The sequence below is a fragment of the Gavialis gangeticus genome, unplaced genomic scaffold (assembly GCF_001723915.1).
Source record: "Gavialis gangeticus isolate Ggan-Ray unplaced genomic scaffold, GavGan_comp1, whole genome shotgun sequence".
In the NCBI taxonomy this organism is placed as follows: Eukaryota; Metazoa; Chordata; order Crocodylia; family Gavialidae; genus Gavialis; species Gavialis gangeticus.
The window spans coordinates 8,776,472-8,797,096 of NW_017729020.1; the positions used below are offsets into that span (position 1 = coordinate 8,776,472).

At 50.8% G+C, this 20,625-nt stretch overlaps 1 protein-coding gene across 3 annotated transcripts in view; it reads left to right on the forward strand.

The window, feature by feature from the left end:
* The window catches only part of LZTS1 (leucine zipper tumor suppressor 1), a 36,442-nt gene that overhangs the window by 1,477 nt on the left and 14,340 nt on the right, over window positions 1–20,625 (forward strand). Inside the window, exon 1 of one of the 3 annotated variants that reach the window (XM_019514503.1) lies at window positions 881–1,216. The exons of 1 other annotated variant lie outside the window; for it this stretch is intronic. The gene's annotated coding sequence lies outside the window, so the exon portion shown is untranslated. Of the gene's footprint in view, window positions 1–880; window positions 1,217–1,418; window positions 1,490–20,625 lie in introns of those variants that run through there. One more of the 3 variants, XM_019514504.1, reaches the window with a different exon arrangement.

A 20,625-nucleotide genomic window follows, 5' to 3' on the forward strand; every position in this document is an offset into this window, starting at 1 on the left:
CCGCCCCCCGGCCGCGCTGGAGCCGCGCTGGAGCCGCGCTGCCCGGGCCGGGCCGCAGGTAGCTACGGGCGGGGGGGCGCACCACCAGCCGGGGGGTTTGAGCAGCAGCAGCAGCAGGGGTGTGCGGTCTGTGTGCACACGCGTGTGATGTCTGTGCACACGCACCGCGGAGGTGGAAGATGCAGTGCACGCGCGTGCGGTGTCGGTGCACACGCAGCACGCCGGGGACACGGAGCGTGCAGTGTGTCCCTGGAGATGGCACATGCGCTGCATGCAGGTGGCCCCCGGGCACACGCGGCGCTCCAGGGGCACGGCACGCGTGCTCCCTGCACACGCGGGACACCACGGGCATGGCACGTTCAGCGCACGCACGTGCTCTCCACGCGCACGCGGCCTGCACGTGCGGCACACCATGGGCATGGCCCATGTGGTCCCACCATGCATACCCTGCACATGTAACGCACCGCGCTGTGCCTGCCTGTGCAACACACTGCAGACACAACACACGCCGCACACGCAACAGAGCATGGGCATCCCACATGCAGCGCACACAGATGCTCTCCATGCCCACGCTGCCTGCACACACAACACACCATGCACACATGTGCTCTCTGTGCACATTGCCCGCACACACAACACACCATGGGCACAGCATATTCAGCGCACACATGTGCTCCCTGTGCACACTCTGTAGGTGCAACACACCAAGGATGTGGCATATGCAATGCGCACACGTTCTCTCTGTGCACACACTGCCGACACATGCAACACACCAGGGGCACAGCACATGCAGCACACACACGTACTCCCTCTGCACCCACTGCACACCCCCTGACCACCCCACGGCACGCCGGGTGTATAACAACACGTGCCACATGCTTTTGGTCCATGAGCGTCTCCTGTGCAGCATTATGTCAGTGTGGCGCCAGGCACACGGTGCCTTCAGATCACAGCGCACGCGGCTCAGGCACAAAGAGAGGCAGAGACTACAAAAAAGCCAGGTGTGGCTCTCGCCCAATACGAAGCCATTAGCTGCGCACTGCCCTGAAGAGGTCTGAAAGCAAAGAGCACCGTCTAGTGCTGATTCCTCAGTGGGATCTGCCCCCTGGGAACAGCCAGAAGATCAGCATCCCCGGCTCGGCGTCTTCCTTCTCTTTGCTCTTAAGTTTTGGGAACTTCCTCGGGGAGAAAATCCTGCCTGTTGAAGCACCTCCAGGTTTGTTTGGCTCAGGTAGCACGAAAGGGAGCTCCACATCGCTCTGCTTTACCTTGGATGGGTGTCCATACCCCGTCTAAGAGCAAGCCACGCAGTGAGACTTCTCATTTTGTTCTTCCCGGCTCAGCGCTGCACTCAAAAAAAGGATTCATTTCTTGCATAGGAGGTGATTTGCTGGCAGAGTGCACGCGTGTGTTGGGAGTTGGAGGCAGCGAGTGGGCGGGTAGCACGGGTATGCGAGTGCACAGCGTGAAGAAGCAAGCGTGTGAGGAGGTGAGGGATTGTGGCTTGTTTCATGCACGGGTCCATGTGTGTTGGGGCAGTGTAAGACGGGGGAAGAGCTGGGGTTTGTTGCCGTAGATGTTTGGATTTCTGTTTGTCAGTGTGAGTGGTGGTGGTAAGGGTCTCCGTGTGTCTGGATGTGTTGTTGCGTGCGCCTCTGCTTGTATGGTGTCTCTTAGGGGGATGTGAGAAGCCAGGCGGGTGAGGATATGGATGTCTTTATGTGGGGATCTAGAAGAGATACAGAAAGTAGGTAGACTTTTGTATTCATAATCATGTGCCTTTAAATATAAGAGCTAGAGGGTATTATTGTTATCATGCTAGTGTGTGCATGTGCGTGTTTATCTTGTTACTGTTCTCTTGCTATTTGCGCGGGTGTGTGTGCACAGCTAAGTGGTATTGTTACTGTTTTGGTATTTCTTTGTGCCTGGGTTGTGTGTTTGTGCAGGCAGGTGTTATTGTTGCTACTTCCGTGTTTTTTGTGTGTGCATGTATGCATGTGTGTGTTTGTAAAACTGCATATATGTGTGGGAGTGTTTGTGTGTGTCTGCACATTTGTCCCCGCTGGCATGCTGCGATTATGTGTGCTCGTGTGTGCATGTGTGCGCGATTGGTATTGGCGTGCGGGTGCACAGACATGTCGGGGTGTCTGTGATCTGTAAGTTTTCAGGGGACTGTTATTCGTAAGGTTTAAGCGGATTTTGCATGACAAGGCTGGAAAGGACAGGGCTGAGATGACTTTTTCACCTCGATTCCTGTCATTTCATCCATAAAAACTCTTTCAAGGGTTTGAAATCAGTATATCACGACAGAGGCAAGCTGAGAGCGAGTGATGCTATCACCTCCTCCAGCTGTCGTGACAGCTGGTCACTGCAAAACAGGGTCCAGATCCTGGTTCTCTTTGACCTCTAGCAGATTGGATGCCCCGTGCGCACGGATAGTTTTCTTCCTCGTGAAGCTGGTTAGTGGGCTTGTGGTGTGCAGCATCCCTGGTATTTTTGTGCCCGGTCGGAGCTTGCGGTCTGTAGAGCGTCTCTCCGCCGGAAATGTTTGGACAGGTTCAGTAAATGTTTGATGCGAATGGCAGCAATGGAGTGGGGCCGGCAGAGCGCGGGTAAGCTCTGTATAAGACTCCTGTGTGCATAGCTCATCCAGCCTCCCTCCTGGCAGACAGTACCTCCTGCTATGCCAGCCCCGGGCTCCTGCACGTCGGTCCCAGCCTGCAGTAGCCCCTGTCCTTTGCCTCCAGCAGCCCTTTAAACGCAGCACTTGCTGTGGTGCTGAGCCCCCTCGCAGCTCCGCCGGCGTCTCTCGGTCCTGCTGCTGGATCCCTCTCACCCAGAGGCTGCCCACTGAGATGCAACGTGTTTTTCCTTTCCATGGGTACGAGTGACCAAGGACCAGACTGAGCTCGCTGAACTCAGTAGCCCTTGTGACCTCAGGCTACCGGCACCCAGCTCGCTCTAGGTGAGAGAACAAGGCCTGATCCCCTCTCTGTGAGCAAGCGTGTGTTTAGTTAAGTCCAGTATTGTTCAGCTGCAGCCAGGGAAGTTGTTTTTCTTGCTGGGTGATGTGGCGAGTAGAAGTAGGAGCAGGTGTGATCTCTGCAGAGTGCACCACCTGGAACCCAAGTTTTAATGAGGCCGCGCTATCTGAATTCCTGATGCCATCCCTCCAGACACTGATTCAGTCTCATGCGCTGAATAAGTGCCAAAGGAAGAGAGCCTACCAGGCTCATCTTAACACGGCTTCGATTCAGCCTCACGTGCAACCTTGCGATCACGTCCCTTCCTACCTGCATGCGCGCAGTCACGCTCAGCCTTGCACAAAGCCTCGCGTGCACATTCAGGGTCTCACGTCTAATGCAGACCCTGCCTTTAAGTGTTCTGCCTGTTTGTAGATGCCCGTCCGCAAACCGGGGTGGGCTTACTCCTGGACACCCTTCATCAACGATGTGGTGAATTGCAGAGGCCGGATCCGTGGCGGAATGAATCGTGAGCGCACTGTCGTGGGTGCAGTCAGATGCGGGTGCCAAATTTCAGGTGCAAAAGTGTGCCCACAGGCACGGTGCCCAAAACCCAGCCTTTTGTCTTGCACCCGCAGTGTCAGCCACACTCCCAAATGCACGCTCAGCTTCCCACTGGTCCCCTCAGTCTCTCACATCTCAGCTGTACGCATGCACTCTGCTGCGCTCCACATCCTTGTCAGCTCATTAGCTGTTCGAGGGACCCAGCTGTGTCTGCAGCACACCCAGTTCCCTGCTTGACACCTTCCACTCAGCGCCGCTAAATTGGGCTTAACTCAGTACGTTTCCACCCACCACCTTAGTCATTCTTCACTGGCAGGAGAGTGGTGGGAGGCAAACAAACACCAGCTTCTGGCAGGAAAAAGGGGAATTAAGAAAGCCAGTCCCCCGCCAAGCACAGGCAAGTGGGTTTGGGGTGCTCCAGCCCAGGCTTTCTGTTCGGGGGTTGCAGACAACAAGAAGTCCCCCCGTCTGGCTTCTTTGACTTTGAGCAGAAGCCGCTCAGCATCATGGGTGAGAGTTATTTGGTCTCTTTAGAGGCAGAAGAAGGAGAGGGAGAAGGGGCCTGATATGGTAGGGAGGGATATTTCTTCTTCACCTGCATGCTGGTCAGCACGGCAGGAGCCAGAGACACTGGGAACAGGAGGGAACACTTCTTAGTCAGTTGATCGGTGTATGCCATTATGCAGTGATTACGCTAAAGTTCGCCCTGCAACATTACTGATGAGCTGGAGCCATGACTTTCAGACCAGCTCAGATAATAGAAGTTCACATCCATCCGAACTGTGTGGCTTGATCTAGACAACTGACACGTAGTATATGGGTAGTATATGGTGCAGTTCCTGCAACAGTGGAGCTTAAAATGGAGCAAAATGTGGCTCTTTGACTCATAGAAAGTCAAGATGGTGGGGGATATGAGTGTCACGTGGACGGTCAAGAGGTCAGGAGCATTGTGAAGAAAGAGATGAAGCAAGACTGAGTGACACTGGGCTGCACCCCAGCCCATGCAGGGGAGGCATAAGCAACAGCTCGGGCAAGGTAGCAAAGTCACTCCATGGCATAGAAGTGCAGTCCTAGAAAAGCAAGTTATAGTTATAGACCAGTCTTCAGTGGATGCTCGGTGCCAGATACCTCCTGCTCATTGACCCAGGTCATGAAAAATAAACCCACCTGAGAGCTGGGCTGGTGGCAGTGGGCTGGCCTGGGGGGGTTGCAGTTATTTAGAAACAGGGGGTGCTTCTCCAGTCATTCATCCCTCCACTTTTCCACTTTTTCTGCTGGTGCCTGGATGGTGTGCCAGCTTTCCCTGGCATTATTCTTCTGGATCCACAGACAGGCAGATGCAAGCTGCAGGTTGTCCATCCCCTGCAGTAAGATACCAGTTCTTACTGTTAGCATTTTACTATTCATACTGATTGTTGAGGATCTGGGTGAGAAAGGAGGACCCTTGTGTTGGGTGCTGTGACAGATAAGAGACGGCATTTCTGTAGCAGTCGAAGGCTTGTGTTATACTTGCTTGCAAAGACAGGCAGGAGCTCAGTGTGATACCTACAAGACAGTCAAGATCCCAATCTTCCCTGATACGATAACCATGCAAGCTCTATCTGTGGCCATACAGCACAGATCCCTGCCCTGTATCTTTGTGGAGAGAGACCAGTACCAAATTTAGGGCTAAAAGAAGGAAAAGAAAAATGACCTCAGCATCCTACAGTAATAAGTACTAAACTTTGTAACGAGAGGTTGGACGTGGCAATTTTGCAGGATATGAAGCTCAAGACGGTAATGGGCACTCTGCGGGATGGAATGAGAAGGAGTTATTTAATATACAGGACCGGCCGACAGTGTTGCCAGCAGTTTCCCTGGTCCGGTAGTCCCTTGCCTCTTGTTTCCTTTTCACGGCACTGTAGAAATGGTGGAAGGTAACGGCGGCGAGCTAAAATGGTAATGAAGGATGCAGAGCTTGACTCTGATAAACAGAAAATGCGGGCTTGGGCTTGGAGGGAGGAATCTGGGGTAACAAAGAGTGAGATGCTGGCTTCTTGGGGCTGGCCCGGGCCAAGTCTCCGAGGCCTCGAGGGCTGCCGCGTTCTGGCTGACACTGGTGGGAAAGCAGGTTGGTGCTTCCCACCTCCCCCCACCTTGTTGACTTTCCTGCATGTCTCAGTATTTCTTTCTCCTCTGTTGTGCTTGCCCCAGCTAACTGGCTGGGAGGCCTTAAAAGTCACCGGCTACTTAATTTATTGACTGTCCAGTGTTTACTTTGCTGTTCTCCAGCTCGTCTTTATGGTTTTCCTTGAGTGAATGCTTTTTGAGGCATCCAGACAAGAAGAAAGCCCCTCTGTGAATGGCATTAACACTGCAGCAATAGCCAGGACCCCAGGAAAGCATTTGAAGTGTAGGCTAATGGCTGCCTAGGCGGTCCAGGTTCGCCAGAGATGCAGATTGTTAAGAAGTGAGGGGGCTGGGGTGTGGACAGGATCTGCAGGGAGAGGTGGCACTGGGACTTGATTAACAGCGGCTGGGATCTTAAAGGGTTCGGGGTGTTGTCTCAGGATGCTTCTCCTAGCATCATTTGAGCTGCTGCTGTTGTATTGTAACACCTAGGGACTTCAGGGATGGGCGTGCGCTGTTGGGAAGGTCCTCAGGGTTGTTGTGAAAGTCCACCTGGAACTTCTTGGGGACAGCGAGGCTTCTCGCAGTCATGGACACGTGCCACTTGGGCTAAAGGAAAACCCCTGCTAGCCTCGATAGTAGCCCACGATAATCTCAAACCACCCAATAGAGGGCAGCAGTGCAAATATACATCGGCCCGTCCTTTAAAAAACGTTATTGTTCAGTGTTTATGGCGCACAGCCGTCGCCCTGAGCCTTTTGCTTTGGGGAGGTAAATAAATGCGTCGCCAGCTCCCAGCCTTGGCTCTGGACAGGTGTGAGGGAGCCTGCAGCTGCACACTTGTCTGCCTCCTGTTGTAAGAGAAAAAGCCTCCAACGAGCTCATTTTAACGTGCCATTCTGTAATAATGCCAGGCCGTTCACCATCAATGGAATTTTCTAAGAGGACTTTATTGAGGTTTCCCAGATGCGAGAGGGAGACATTTGGCTGTCTGCCACATTGCATAAGCAAAGAAAAGCATGTCATAGGTTCTAATTCAGCATGAAAATTGCAAGGAACATTTAGATCTTTAAATGACATTTAACAAGACATCAGCGGTAGCCGCAGCAGAGGCAGCTACTGTACCAGTGGACGTGCCTGTATGAAGTGTAAGTGTGCCTGTGCAGTTTTTTAAAGCCATTACACAATATATCTGCAAACCGGTTAGAAGTGATCTCGTTTAAAGGTTAATTGACTATTCCTTGCAAGTTTGATGTACGTTTCTCGTGTTATACAATGGCCTTCTTTGGCAGCCACAAATTAAAGGGGTGGATTTCATGATGGGTGAAGTTTGAAAAGCAAGGGGGGGGAAGGGGGGGATAAAAAAAGAGAGAGAATTGCGTCTGCCGTGGTATTGTCTTATTTTTTCCATAGCTGCTGCTGCATCTGGTTGACTAGAGCAGGAATGAGCAAATGCAATGCACACTTGAGAACACGAGGGGAATTTGGGTGGGGGGAAAAGAGAGACTAGCAACACAGCAAAGCTTTTGCGTTCACGTGGAAGAGTGAGTCTGGCTCCCTTTTGCAGATCGCTCCTTTATTTCAACCCAGCTAGAGCTGTTACCTTTGCTGTTAATTCAGCTACAGTGGACTCCTGTTTGGCCGAGTGTAATGAGAGCCTTGAAAATTACTTTAATTGTAGCAGGTATAACTGATAGCACAGACAAAAGCAGGACAGAAGGGATAGTGACTGTAGAAATATGGCTTTGCTTAATTCTGCATATGAAGTTTAGGTGCTGCAACTATGCGTTTACTAGAAACGCCGTAGGTAGAAGCAGCAGTTTTTCTATACGCTAACTTTGGGACGGTGCACCGTCCTGTGAGATTTGAGGGCACAAATCATTCTTCAGAGGGGTCTAACTTGAGCTCAGAAAGGACATCAGTAATTACGCAGGGCATCGGTTGAAATGTAGATGCCCACGTCCATGTCACTCCTTCCAGAAACAGAATATGGGGGGGCTATGGATAGGTAAGGTTTGCTTAGTGTCTTAATTGTGAATGAATCAAAACCTGTAAGGGCAGGGGAGTGCAAGCCGCCATGAGCTGGCAGCTTGGGTTTTGAAGGCCTATGTGTAGCACACTCACAAAGCATGTCTTACACGCCACTTTGTGGCTCAAGTCCACTAGAGTTTAACTTTCTGCAACTGTCAGCTGGTAATGAAGTTAATCCCTGAGCTCCCTGCCAGCTTATCTGCATAGATTGGCACAGGCTCTGTGCCAATCCTGGGTTCAAGCCCAAAGGATAACTGATGGAGGGGTGTTATATGACAGACACCTTCTCAGCTGACACAGCAGAGATGAACGGGGTGACCTCCGGCATGGAAATAAGGGTCTGAGGCCCCAGAGCCCACAGGGAAAACTGTAAGGCAGGCTCATCAGTGGGCTACCATTACCTGCACACACCTTGGCTGGTAAACTCCAGCAAGGAGTGACTAGTGGGAGTGAAACCTGAGTCCTTGCATTGCAAAAGTGAAGCCTGGCTGAAGTGGAAAGAGTTGGTGAAGGTTTGCGGTCCTTCCCGGGGGGTTGGGGCTTGGTGACTTCCTAGCTGTAAGACTTGAGGCAGGGATGACAGGTAGGGAACGCACCAAAAGACCGCATTTGCTAGTCTCAGGGGTCAGGGATGTTTGTGCAGTGGAAGCCGATGACCGTTTCTCAGCAAAGCCAGGAACTGGGAATGGGGTCAAAGCAGGTCAAAAGTGGATATCCTTCAGGGATCCACCCGGCTACTTATCCTGCCTGCAAAGGTGGCACGAGGAAGGGGTAGAAAGAGTGCAAGTGCTTCTGCTGAGTAGTACTTTAGTAGCTGAGCTAAGCGGAGGGTGCGGCTGAAGAGAGGAGCCCAGCAAAGGGAGCTGAAATTTCAAGGGGACGGTACACATCTGCTCATCCGAAAGCCGATGAAGGAGCTCAATCATGGACACAGAATGGTTCAGCTGGGGGAGGTCTCTCTCAGTGAGCCCCTATCTTACATGCCAGCCTCTGCTGCAGGGGTTTCAGCTGTGCAGGATGTCAGGCCAGAGCTGTGCCCGGGCTCCAGGCTCTCTCCTGCCTTGCGGTGAGGAAGCGGGGGTTTCGGAGGAGCTGGCTTCTCAGCCGTGCGCTCCGTTTCCAAGTTGTGGTTGGAGATCCGCTCTCTCCGCTTTCCTCCTCTCTCTCCCTCCTTCTTCTCTCTCTGTCTCCTTCCTCCTCTCTTCCTCTCCCTCCCCTCTTTCTTTCCTCTCTATCATGCATCAATCACTATGGTATCTGGTCCCGGGATTGCTTTCAACTTCGGATGTGTTCTGGGGCACATCCAAGCGAGGCATGGCCATGCCAGCTTATCTACATACATTTGCTACCTAGAATTAACTGGCAGTCAGGGCACACAGGGAGTGCCAGCCTCGGGTACGATGCCCCGAAAGTCTGCCTGGCACCCAGGGTTGCGTGTGTCAGAGGCTCGCTTCCAAACAGGACCCGGGTGGCCTGGCTGCCCAATCAGTTCCCAGATGCTCTCCCATTGCTTGGGAGGGGAGGACAAAAATAAAAGAGAGATTGCAGAGCGAACCATGTCTCTATGGCAACCTGCGGCTTAACTTTTAACTTTTCCGTTTGCATGCAAAGATGCTTTCTCCTTGGTATCTTCGCAGGGTTAATTCACTGCACTAACAATGCTGCATGGGGGGTTGCCTGGCACTATTAGATGGGCTGGCTTGAGGGTCCTTCGCACCATCAACTGGTCATTAACAACCAGGAAATGGCTTCCCCCATCACTAGGGATTTAGTCATAGAGATGAGGGTTGGGAAATACTGCAGTGCTTCCCAAAGCACCATTTTATACTAGCTGGATGAGTCAAGTCACTTGGGCTTCACTTCCCAAGTCGAGTAGAGGGCTGGGGGTAACTTGTCATCAGATGCATCAAGGCCTGGCTACTCCCAAAAAGCTGCGGTAGAAAGGTCACAGTATCACAAGGAAGATGGTTCTTACGGCATTTCCACTGAGCCCGAGAAGAAAAAAAAATCTTGAAGCCCTTCAGGGAACTTTGTCTCTTTAAATGACTTCCAGCTTGGGAATCCAGCTCTGAACCACTTGCACTTTTCCTTTCTTATAATGACTGGCTACTGGTCATTACGGCAACTTCTGTGCATTGCACAAATGCAAAACACGCTGTTGCTTCCTAAACACTGCTCAGAGCCAGAGCACCCCCCAGCGATGTCCTAGAGGAGCAGTACTGATGGCAGCCAGGGATAAGCCGCCAGACCCTTTGAAGTCTCTTTTTGGGGGGGTGTTTTTTCCGCGTTGGCAGCTCCTGCTTTATTGATTCATAAATAGACAAGTGAAAAGGGCCTTTCAGATCTGAAGTGAAAACTATGCTCGGCATTTCAGCTGTCACCCACCTCGGCATCAGCTGTCAGATGCATGCAGTTCCCAGGCCCCAAAATAACCGGTGCTGGGGATGTGAGATCCCCTTCACCCTTATTCCATGAAGAAGATCAGTCATTTGGCGTCTCAGTAAGGAAGGGGCGCTCCCCAGAAAGGTGGTGGGTGTAACTGCCAGTCAACACATCCCACGCAAAATCTTCCCGAACCATCTCCCACCAGCAATGTCCTCACGAGGTGTTCATTGCTAGGAGTTTTTTTGTCACCAAGTGTCTGGAACAGCTGTCAGGATGTAGGGGACCAACGCAAGCATTTTGTCATGGGGAGGAAAGGGATTGTCTGCTATGATATCTTACAGCCAGAGCTTTAGTTCAAAGGTTAGAAAGAAGCCAGCGAGTTCAGCGCCGGACGATTGAGAAGCTCCAGTCCCAGCTCCCTGCTGTTGCACATAGCTTGTTGGGTAAGCGTGTCTGTTATCAGCAAAGCATGAATTCATTACAAACCAAGGGCCCCCAAATGTTTTTGGGCTTCAGTGGGGATTGAGGGCACTCCATGCCTTGTAAGACTCAACCCTGAATCCCCAAGGATTCAGCCAGCTCGTAAGAGGACAAGGGAGACCAGAAGATAAGTTTCCAATGAGCAGCACTTCAACTGCAATATTAGTTGCTCATTAGTGGGAAAAGCCAGATGCTCTTAGGAATTAAATAAACTTAAAAAGATCTTCCCCACCCCCCGAAGAGTATTTAACTATGGCTCATACAAATGTTTCCTTTGTACCAGGGCATGACTGATGTGCTATGTGTGGGCACCATGCTCCAGTGCTGAATCACTGATGAGGTTCAAAACGTACATGACGTGAGGCTTCTTGCATAAGACAAAATGAGATGAAGAGCATGTTTCCTGGGGCAGGAGCAATCTTTCGCCACGAGTGCATGCAGCACCAAGCACAGTGGGTTTCCTTAGCTTTCTTATCTGGTTTCCCTACCAAGCTGTGCAGCATCCGGCCATTGGGCAGGTTGCAATGGAGTGGAGTAGGACAGGGAGGCCCTGGCAGAGCTGGTGAAAGGCTTGAGAGTGCTATAGGTCAACGCTAGGGTGCATTTGGGCTCAGGCCTGTACTTGCCAATGGTGCTAAGAGACACAAGTTGCTTTCACAGTACCTGCCCTTACTAACTCCAGATCCAGCTTTTACTGAGCCTGTTCTCTGGAGCACTCGGTATGAGCTGATACACTTCCAAAATGTGCTGTGCCCGTCCCTGGCACCTTGGACGAGGCAAGGTACATCTCCAGCAGGAGAGAAGACCAGAATTTTCAAGCACCACTCCCAACCACAACCTTTCAATGCTTTGCAAAACTGTTTAATATTTTTGCAGCTGTGTCGGGGAGACAGAGAGAGACGGAGTCAAGAGCCTCCTCTTGGCATTTCGTACTAAAAATCATCTCTTCCTTTTGTTGTTTCCCTTTTTGCTCAAAATATGGGTTGGCTTCGAAAGTGGTGCTTTCTGTCCGACAGCCCAGCAGAGCCGGGAGCCTGGGCAGAGCAGGCGCAGCATGCAGGAAATGCTTCCTTTAGTAATTCCCCGTCGTGGGGAAAACATGGCCGGACTCGAATTACCCTGTCCCTTTTCTAATGACCGGCTATGGAGGGAAGATCGGATGCAGACTGGAGCAAATCAGGCTGCTGCTGTTTTGCCACTTCTCCCTGCCTTGGTCGGCACCTCTTGTAGGCCGATCACGTCCTTCTCAGACTCGCTTTATACAGCTCAGAAGTAATGTAATGCCCTAGGCGTGAGGATCACAAGCAACTCTTAGGAAAAGGATTGCTCACTTGCTCCCTTGGACTCAAAATTCGCCAGCAGGCAAACCCCTTCCCAACGTGGCACCAGGCAGAGTTTCCTTTCCCCACAGAAACAGCAGGAGAAACCGCACTGTATGATACCACTCATGGCAGCTAAGCCAGGGCTCTGCCAGCCCCATGGGCAGGAAGAAGCCAAGCCAGATGCAGCTGGGCAGCTGGGAGGGACTCAAGGGGCAGTGTCTGAAACAGCAGCTTTGGGACCGTTCCCTCATCAAGGACCAGCAGACACCAAGATAAATCAGGACCGACTCCAGGAAAGCCAATAGGCTTATACCTGTGTGGCTGAAATCAGGCACATAGACCTGAGTGGCCACGATACGCCGTGGGGAGAGGGATGGACTGCAACCTCACCTCACCGGCAGGCACCGCTCGAGGAAACAAACCCTCTATCCTGTGTGGACATAAGGACTAGGAACCAGAGAAGGGTGCAAAGGGTCAGGTGCTGCGGCCAGGGCAGAGAAAATCTATTGATACCCCGGGGGCTGCAAGGGAGCCGGCTGGCTTTGCGTGCTGAGCTCATTAATCTCACCCTGTGCTGTTCGGGCACCGCTTCCCTGAAGATCACCCCCCCCACCCTGTCTGTCCCTACCCAACTAGGTCACTTTGTTCATCCTGTGACTTCCCTGCGAGCTGGAACCTGCTTGGAGCTCTGCAGCCTGCGTGCGCTAGCATCAGCCTTTTCTGGGAACACTGCCCATTAGCTGAAGCTAAGGCATTTTAGCTGTAAGCTCTAGCTGTTCCTGGTTCATTTTAATCCTAGGGCCCACTAAATAAAGCCCAAACATATTTGCCCATGTTGCTGATGGGTGACCCTTCGGGGAAAGCCCCATAAGCATTCCCACCGATTAAGGCCTTAGGGCACTGTGGACGTGCTAGGAAGAATTACTGCAAGCACTTGCTGCACCACCTCCTCCTTTGGTGTAAGTCAGGGTAGGTCCACTGATGTCAAGGGGACTTGCTGATTCATATTAGCTGAGGGTCTGGCTTGTAGACAGTTTCTAGAGAAAGTGAGCTTCCTATGATCATTCTCCAGACCGGACAGACTCCTTTGTTGAATTCTTTAGGGCTGTTCCCTCGGGGGAATCCCGACACTTTCTTGTAAAGAAAAGGAACGGCTTAAATGAGGTGCTGAGCGACAAACACCGACTCAGCTACCTCTGTGAGTTGCTCTGCCAGCATATCTTGTTGCTAACTGTTAGTTCAATCCTGGACTCCCCAGTTTTCTCAACCCCTGTCATGCAGCTCCCCTGTTATTCAATGCCTGGGACGCCATCAGAGCAGTGGCATTGAAATCAGCCATTCAAAGCGTGTAGCCTTAATAGGCTGTGATTTCTACTCCCCACCCAATGCTTTCATGAGCAGAAATACATACTGAGTGCGTCTAAATATGCCTATTAATGCGCGGCAATAAACTCCAGCGCTTATCATGCTGGAGTTTATTGCTCCCAGGTGCCGCTTTTACACATGTGCACATGTTGAGGATCAACCTGCCAGCCCGGAGCTGCTCTGACCTGGCTCAACATGTTGCAGAGGGGCTGGCTGGGGCATGAGGGTGCTCCAGTGCGGGGCTAGCTGGCTGGCAGTCCTCTCAGTCCTCACCCAGCCAAGTCCTAGCTCTGCCACGGGCTCTGCCAAGTGCGCTTTGACAGTCACGTGGTGCAATGATTGCAAGAGGCCAGCTGCATGGATCTGGTTATGGGAAAAGGTGCTTAAGAGGGGACATGATAGCAGTCTTCAAATACCTGAAGGGCGTCCATAAAGATGAAAGGAAATACCTTTTCTCTCTTGCTGTAGAGAGTAGGACACGGGCCAATGGCTTGACGTGGCAGCATAGTAAATTTAGACTGAGTATCAGAAAACAAAGTTCGTTGGTGTTTGAACAGAGAAGCAGTGGAATAGACTGCCAGGGAAGTTGTGGACTTCCATCTACAGAGGGGTTCAAGAAGAGGTTGGACAGGTAGTAGTTAGGGATGATATAGGTATAGCTATGCCTATGTGTTTGCTTTTTCACTTTGCTAGTTGCCGCATGGGGCCGGAAGGAATTTTTCCCTCTCTTGCTGCTACGTGCGTTAGTGTCTTTATTAAGACTTCCTCAGAAGCGAGGAGTGTTGGTTGTAGCCAAGGCTGGGGATCATGACCGGGCTGTGCTGGGACTCAAACCCAGAGGCTCCTGACTAGAGGGTCTTGCCCCCCGCTCAGATTCAGATCAATTGGGGTCAAGAAAGAATTTCACCCCATGATCACATGAGTATGGACTATGGGGGGGAGGGTGTCCCTTTTCCTTGGATCTCTTGAACCTATTTTAACAACCTTTGCAGCAGCAGGACATTGGTCATTGTGGTCCCCCTGCTTTACTTGTGACAGATGAAAATGTTCTATCTGTTGTTATGTCAGGGTTGACTGTGTAGTTTTGCTAAGAGGCTAGACGGCAGACAGGGATGGGATGGTTTGGGTAGGGATGATCCTACCTCAGGCGGGGGGGTGGACTAGATGATCTCTCAAGTTCCCTCCCAGCCCTACTTCTCTACGGTTCAGTGCTCGGGTCTCAAGCAAGGAACAGCATGCTGAACCCTGAGTGCCTCAAGAGGAAAGCTGAGCCTGAAGGATTTAGGTGCTCTGGAGATTTAAACTCTGATCCTCAATTTATTACTTATTTCTACTCCTTGGAATCTGATTATGTTGGTGGGAGCAGCAGCTTCCTCAGGCTGGGCTGGCAGGGCCATTCCTGCAGCTGGAACAATATAGTTGGGTGCAGAGACCCACCCAGTAGGTAAAGATGCTTCTTTTCATTGCTTGCTTTCTGCCCCATTTTCCCTCCTGGAGCCATTGCACCATTAGTCTGTGGCCCCACAGCAGGCTCTTTAGTGCAAATGCACAGGCCCAGCTGCCCAGAGGCACTGCCAAGAGGTGGTACGACAGATTCACGTTGCACTGGCTTCAAGCCTACCCAAATTAGTGCCAGACCCACTGCCGACTCTGATAATAAGCCACAGCGAGTGGGTGTGAATTCTCCTACTGTTCGTTGAAATAACATTAAGTGTGATGGACTCCTGGGCTATTAGAGTGCATGTAACGTGTAATTGAGGCTGGTTATTCTTCATCTGAAGTGTTCCCCTTAACTAATGGCAAATCAGGATGGACCACATGCGCGAGCTTTGTGAATCCCCGACTCAATTCGCTTGCTGCCTCCCGTCAAAATGATCCCAATGAATCTCAATGAATGAACGGGGGATAATGAATTAGAGTGACTGAATGCCTTGTAATGGGGCCCTTCACTAGCGCAGAGTGACAATTGAATGCCGAAAGGGTGGCGTCTGCATGGGCGGCGTTTGAATTCATTCCCATTAGTGCGATTAGGGGGAAGATTACGGTGTGGGGGCGAGGGTCAGCTCCGCTGACAGGGCGCTCAAAAAGTTATTGCTGCCGTTTCTGGGGAGGGTTGAAATGAGCAGGCTTCTCAGAGCCCGGCTCTAACGAGACACAGTAGGACCACATTCTCCTTGTTCCTTCTCAGGGTGGAGTTACAGGATCCGAATAAAACAAACACTCCCTCCCTTGCACACACTTGAGACCAGGGGCTCAATCCTCAGCTGATTTAAATCTGCCTGACTCCACTGAATGCTTAGCTGTCCCGGCTCAGGGGCATCCAATATGAGGTTGGATTCAACCTGTCCCAGAAATCAGGGCCAGGTGCATCCTGGCTTGGAGTCCGTGTCTCACTCCCAAAACAAAGGCGTGGAGATGAGTGGTTTCATTTCAGTTCATTTCTGAGTAGGACTGGATGTTTAACTGGTCGAATAAATTTTGTCACTTGACTGGTCAAATATCATTGATTCATAGACATTAGGGCTGGACGGGACCTCGCGAGATCATCAGGTCCGGCCCCCTGCCCAAGGGGCAGGAAGTCAGCTGGGGTAAATCAAAAATGATCAGTCAAAAATTGCCAAAAAAATTGCCAATCGGTTCAAACAACACACAAAAAAGCATAAATTGCCCAGTAAGAAACGTGCCAAAAAAAAAAAAAAACTTTAAAAAAATCATATTTTTGTCAAGAAAACAACAAAAAATGTAGGTTTTTTTTGTAAAATTGCTATAATCTCTGACGGGTCACAAATATGCAGTGAACTGACAATATCTGACTGGTCAATTGACCGGCTTGCCAACTCTTATTTCTGAGTTAGACACAGAGACAGACCCGCCAGTTGGAATATTTCCCTCTGGATCGGGTCCTCAAAGTCCCTGGTGACATTAAGGATCAGGCAGTGGGGAATACAGTACGGTGATGGAAGGAGATAGCATTGTGTCCCTACATTATAGGGACAGTAGAGATGGAGATCCTAGATTGTGAGGAAAAGTACCCCTCTGTATTGACTGTGTCTAAAGAGCACCTAGTTGCCCTGATCTCCTGCTAGGCAACTGAGGCTGTTTGGCAGTAGCAAGGATGAATAATAACGTATCATTAACAGAAAAAAAATAAATCCGTGGTGGGAGGGAAGGAAACGCTCGCGCCCCGAGGGAGGAGAGTGGTAGAAGGGTGAAAGTGGGAGGCAGCGAAAGAGGAGAGATGGGCTGCAAAGGTTGGAGAAAGGCTCGCAGAAAAATCATTCAGATGCCAAAGTAAATGGGGCGGGGGGTGGAAGGAGGGAGGCTACCCATGTGAAAATTAGCAAGGGAGAGATGACAGGGAGAACAGACAAATGGCTTCAAAGCAAATATGCTTTGAGGGGCAGCGAGGAAATAAGACTAAATACTGCAGTCCATGAAGGGAGAAATGGAGACAGGGGAGGACTTTCCTCCCCTCTGGGAAGCACCTGCATAGCACACTTTAGTTTCCCTTTTCTTCCTGCAAAGGCAGGAATCGATTGTCCTTCCCCGCGCTTTCCCTCCGACCCGTGGGCTCACACTGAACGCGGAGGCCGGCGAGCTCGCCGTGCCTGTACTAAGACACTCCAGCCCATTTGTGCTATTTGCTATTCACACAGATATAAAAATGTACCAGGGATCCCTTGCACTGGAGATCTGAAAGCACTTTGAAAGCGGTCTTGCAAATCCCTCCCCCGTCATCATTAGCCCTGTTGGGAAAGGGAAGTTCAGAAGAGTTGACCCTCAAGGCCACACAGCCGGAGAGGAGCAGGACGGGAGTAGGACTCCCAGGCCCTGCGGGAAATGGCTGTTTGGGTATCACAAACCCCCCTGTCTTTCCATTTGACAGAGCAAAGCACCAAAGCGCAGCGGCTCCTCGGAAACTGCCCGTCATCCTCAGGTGCTCTCGGTACCCGGGAGCCATAAGAAGGGAAGCCTGGCCTTGCAGTTCAGGCACTCGCTAGGTAGCAGGGATCCGAGTTCAGTTCCTGGCTCTGTGACGGACTCGGTGTGTGACCTTGGGCAAGTCGCTTAGGGTCAGGGTCTCAAAGGACCCTGAGCTGTCTAAGTCCCCTTGGAATTTGGTCCCTCAATGTTGTTGAGCCTGGCGGTCCCAGTTAGTCGGACCCCTAGGTATTTGGGCTTGTGAAACAGGACCAGCTAACGCCTGTTTCCGTCACCCTTTGTCCGGCTTTTCCATTTATTTCCTTCAGGGGAGGCACTCTGTTTGTTCAGGTCCTTGCATGGTGAGCCCTGGGGCTCTCATCACACAGAGACACAGGGAAATGAGCAGTGAGGTTTTCAGGGACCTTGTAACAAGTCCCACATATGGGCCATTATCATTCCACCTCAATTGATTTGGTTAACAGGCCCTCAAAATCCTGTTAAGGGTGTCTAGCCAGATGCAGACATGGCTACCTGCCTTTGAGCTCTCTCCCATTTAATAACCAGCTTGCCCTGCTGCTCAGACACACACACTGATACCCTGGGGCCAGGAGCATCCCTGGTGTAAGATGAATTCTCCATTGAAATCAGTAGGGCTACCTTATGCCAGCACTCAGTTGGCCCTCGCCCCCGATCCCTCTGCCCCATGGCAATGCTGTAATCCCCCCGTGCTCCGTACAGTACCATGCTGTTATCCTGGGGACCCCTTGGCCCTTTAACATGAGTTTCCACCCTATCTTGCACACCCAGCCCTGTTTGCATGACAAAGCGCCAGCTTTCTGGCCAGGCCCTTCTTTGTGTCCCCCAGCGCAGCTTTGACACGTAATGCATTGGTAATGAAGTCCGACTGATACCAGAGCAGCTTGGAGCCGCCTGTGCAGCCTCCATCCCCCCCATCCCAAAAGACTGTCACAGCCCAACCAGCAGAAACAAAAGAGCAAGCACAGGCTTTGAGGCACGGAGCTAATTGGCTGGGAGGTGGCAGGGCCGGGGCAAAGGCTCGTGTCTTTTCTTTATTTTTGTCCTTGTCAGTTGGTGAGTGACAGAGCAAATCACATTTTAATTTAATCATGTTTAACACCCCAAATCAGACGAGGCCAGGGGTTTGGAAGGGAGAGGACTGACATCTGCAGCTGCCTGAGAGGTTAATGACTTGGGATGGGGTTAGCACAATGGCAAGGCTGACTCCCTGACCCTGCACAAGTCACCTTGACACCCTGCAGACAGACAGGCGAGCTCGGCCAGACACGCTGCACACTCACCGTCGTGGCCACTCAGGCACCACGTGTGACATTCGCAATCTTCATATAAAGCACCCTTCACGCTCAGTCAGTGTCAGACTGACACAGATAAAGATGTATCGCCTGCTCCTCCAAGGACAAAGCACGCACACCAAGGTACTTTCAGGCACTGTATGCACGGGCAGATAGCAACACATCACACATGCATGCCAAACATACGTGTTATACAGTCACAAGTGCCATATTCGGCAGCACAAACTTATTAGTCATACACACACACAACCAGTGCCAGGCATTCACACGCACGCCAAATCCACACATGCTCACTGTACGCACGCAGTTCCCATGACACACTTTCTGTCTCTCATCATTGCACACTTCTGCCCAGACCTGTACAGTCGCACGCACCTTTTCCATACACCTCCAAACGAGAGGAGACGGGAACCAAGGGGTTTTTTTTTTTCCTTTGCTCCAAGTTTTCTGCAGACTGACAGTTTGCTGGGCTGTTCAGTTTATGCTAATGCTGCTCAGTGAATACCAACTCCTCCGTGCTTTTCAAATGTTAGCTTTTAAGTGAAAAGGAAAAAAAAACAAACCCAAGTCCTTCAGGGATGCGTAGGAGGGAAGAAGATCATTGAAACGCCTCTTCCAGAGAGACTGGGAAGTCCTGAAACAAGTTGCTTAAGATAAAAGTGGCCTTTACTTCTTGTGGGGGGTCCATTTAGGAGACCCAATTTGAGGCATTGGGCCTGATTTTGAGCCCGGAGCTTACTCAGACCTGTAGGCTCTCACAAAATCAGGCCAACAGGGACCCCAATTATGAAGGCCTTCCAGATCAGAGGCCAGTTGCAGAACAATTCAGACTAAATACCTGCCTGGGATACCCTGCCTGGACTTTGGAGGAAATAATTCCCCCCCCTCCAATATTAAAGAGGATCCTTTTATTGATACATAGGAGGCAAGTTAAAACAAAGGGCACCATAGTAATATTAGCAACAACCCTGCTAATGTATATAGGTGCTCTTGTATTTGAAGATACACCCGAGGGGAAGGCTTTTTTATTTCAGCCAAAGTTTTCTTTGTTTCGGCCTGTCTTCTGCTGGTAGAATAGCACCTGTGGTGTTCGAGTACTCGGTTTCTATTAACGTTGAGGTAGCAACATGTCTTAGGCAGCTTTGAAAACAATCTCAGCAGCCTGCATACATAGCTAGAACAGCTCCTTTTCCCTTCCCTTTGTTTGTACTGTCTGCAGGAAAGTCTTGCCTTGCTTAGGCAATAGCTATTTGGAAGCTTTTCCTCTGTGATGCTGCCTGTTTTGTCTTTTTTAAGGGATCTGTACACACAGGCATAGGCCAGATAAGTGCACACACCTATATAAGTGAGTTTCCACAGTAATTTGGTTGTGGGGAACAGCGTTTCTTCTCCCTCCACACACTTTATCCTTCTTATTTAGTGGACTGAATACATCCAAAGCCACTGATGGCGTCAACATACCAGGCAAGAAAAGCCCGAAATTCACACCTTGCTTCCTCCTTAATCCCCAAAACTGGATTTGGGGATTAGAGTAGATATCCTAAATTCTTGGTCCTCTACCTTGGGTTAACCTGGGATCCTTGAAGTATGTTAATAAAACAGTTGAAAGTTAATTGGACTTCCTCGGTCTTCATGCAATTGCCCTTTTGCAGGGCTGGGGTGCAGGGGTACCAGAACACCATCTCCAAGCACAGAGCACCCAAGTAGCAGCACCTGGGAAGTTACTCGAGGAACAACAGAAATTGTTGTTAAGGGGCCAGGATACCTGACATGCAAGGGAAGTTCAGAAGAGTTGCATCTGGCTTGGGTACCTGCAATGACGACTTAGCTTGGAGGGTGAAGAATCTAATCAGGAGGGGGTGAGAAACAATTAAGAACAGGAAAATGTAGGAAATGCTTTTTGAGAGCGAGATGTACGAGACGGTAGAATAGTTGCCTCCAGGACATGGTGGGAGCTCCATTGCTTGAGGCATTTAAGAGTGGACTAGAAAGAGCCCCAGAAAATAGTGGCGACAGCTGATGAATTAAATGAACAACCAAGACCCCAACCTCAATGTGGCCCATGGCTAACAGCCCTACCTAGCAATCTAGAAGGGAACCTCCTCCCTATAGGGAAAACAAGTTATATTACATAAAAAAAAAAAAAAAAAA